Source organism: Petromyzon marinus, unplaced genomic scaffold (genome assembly GCF_048934315.1).
Source record: "Petromyzon marinus isolate PM22_M1 ecotype Great Lakes invasive population unplaced genomic scaffold, UKy_Petmar_22M1.pri1.0 PM_G_Scaffold_21, whole genome shotgun sequence".
In the NCBI taxonomy this organism is placed as follows: Eukaryota; Metazoa; Chordata; class Hyperoartia; order Petromyzontiformes; family Petromyzontidae; genus Petromyzon; species Petromyzon marinus.
This window is the reverse complement of record NW_027422773.1, coordinates 1730001-1732500: the sequence shown is the minus strand read 5'-3', so window position 1 is coordinate 1732500 and position 2500 is coordinate 1730001.

The window sequence follows — 2500 nt, the reverse complement described above, 5'->3', positions numbered from 1 at the left end:
ATTGCATAGGAACGCCATGAAACTTCCAGAGGCATTTGCAGCAGAAAGGCACGTGCACTCAAAAATTTTAATATTTTTCACGCATAGACCCCGTCAAACGCTAGAAGTTGGCGGGGATGTCTCTCTTGTGGCTCACGGGGCTGTTAGGGTCGCACAGAAATGCCTCGGAATGGGAAAACGGGTCATTTTTGTGTGGCCACATTGCATAGGAACGGCATGAAACTTCCAGAGGCATTTGCAGCAGGAATGCATGTGCACTCAAAAACGTCTATATTTTTCACGGATAGACCCCGTGAAACGCTATAAATTGGCGGGGATGTCTCTCTTGTGGCTCACGGGCGCTGTTAGTTAGGGTCGCACAGAAATCCCTCGGAATGGGAAAAGGGGTCATTTTCGTGTTGCCACATTGCGTACGAACGGCATGAAACTTCCAGAGGCATCTGCAGCAGAAATGCATGTGCACTCAAAAACGTCTATATTTTTCACGGATAGACCCCGTGAAACGCTAGAAATTGGCGGGGATGTGTCTCTTGTGGCTCACGGGGCTGTTAGGGTCGCACAGAAATCCCTCGGAATGGGAAAACGGGTCATTTTCGTGTTGCCACAATTGGCATACGAACGGCATGAAACTTCCAGAGGCATTTGCAGCAGAAATGCATGTGCACTCAAAAACGTGAATATTTTTTCACGGATAGACCCCGTCAAACGCTCGAATTTGGCGGGGATGTTTCTCTTGTGGGTCACGGGGCTGTTCGGCTCGCACAGAACTCCCTTGGTCCACCTGATTCGTGCATACAGGCAGCAACTAAAACTCTGTAAACCTGCTGTGAGGACATCTAAACAGTGGACCAGTGAGGCTGTGGAAGATTTGCGGGCGTGCTTAGACTGTACTGACTGGGATATGTTCACGACTGCTACCAATAGTCTGGATGAACTCACAGAGGCTGTGTACATCAGCTTCTGTGAGGACTGCTGTATCCCAACACGTACCAGGGTGAACTTTAACAACAACAAGCCCTGGTTCTCAGCAAAGCTCAAAAGGTTGAGGTTGGAGAAGGAGGAAGCGTTTAGGAGTGGGGATAGAGACAGATTCAAGGAGTCGAAGAACAGGTTTAGCAAAGCGGTGAGAGAGGCTAAACGACTGTACTCAGAGACACTAAAACACCAGTTCTCTACTAACGACGCTGCTTCTGTCTGCCAAAGGGCTCAGGCACATCACCAACTACAAACCCAGAGCGCCCCACACCACTAACGACTCCCGCCTAGCCAACGACCTGAACGAGTTCTACCGTAGATTTGAAAGACAATTGGACTGTCCTGAACCACCCCTTCCCACCCAAGAGGCCCCATCCCCCACCCATACTACAGAAACGACTCTCTCCTTTCAGGAGGGAGAAGTTAATGGGCTTTTCAAGAGGCAGAATCCACGCAAAGCAGCCGGGCCGGACTCTGTCTCTCCAGCCACCCTCAGGCACTGCGCTGACCAGCTGTCTCCGGTGTTCACCAACATCTTTAACACCTCCCTGGAGACATGCCATGTACCAGCCTGTCTCAAGTCCTCCACCATCATCGCTGTGCCCAAAAAGCTAAGGCCAACAGGACTAAATGATTACAGACCGGTCGCCCTTACATCTGTGGTAATGAAGTCTTTTGAGCGCCTGCTCCTGGCACACCTCAAAGCCATCACAGACCCTCTCCTGGACCCCCTTCAGTTTGCCTACAGAGCCAACAGGTCTGTGGACGACGCAGTTAACATGGCCCTCCACTTCACCCTACAGCATGTGGACGCCCCAGCATCCTACGCCAGGATCCTGTTTGTGGACTTCAGCTCTGCCTTCAACACCATCATCCCTGCCCTGCTTCAGGACAAGCTCTTCCAGCTGAACGTGCCCTACTCCACCTGCAGGTGGATCACAGACTTCCTCTCTGACAGGAAGCAGTGCGTTAAGCCGGGAACAGAAGTCTCTGACTCCAGGTCCATCAGCACGGGAACTCCTCAGGGCTGCGTCCTTTGCCCACTGCTCTTCTCCCTGTATACCAACAGCTGCGCCTCCAATCATCTGTCCGTCAAACTCTTGAAGTTTGTCGGACGACACCACCCTCATTGGGCTGATCTCTGGTGGGGATGAGTCTGACTATAGGTGGGAAGCTGACAACCTGGTGACCTGGTGTAGCCAGAACAACTTAGAGCTAAATGCTCTAAGGACAGTTGAGATGGTTGTGGACTTCAGGAAGAATACAGCCCCACTCACCGCCATCACCCTGTTAGACTCCGCAGTCAAAATTGTGGAGTCCTTCCGCTTCCTGGGCACTATTCTCTGCCGGGACCTCAAGTGGGAACGGAACATCAGCTCCCTCGCCAAGAGAGCTCAACAGAGGATGTACTTTCGACGGCAGATGAAGAAATGCAACCTGCCAAAGACAATGATGGTGCAATTCTATACAGCGATCATTGAATCCATCCTCACCTCCTCCATAACCGTCTGGTACGCTGCTGCCA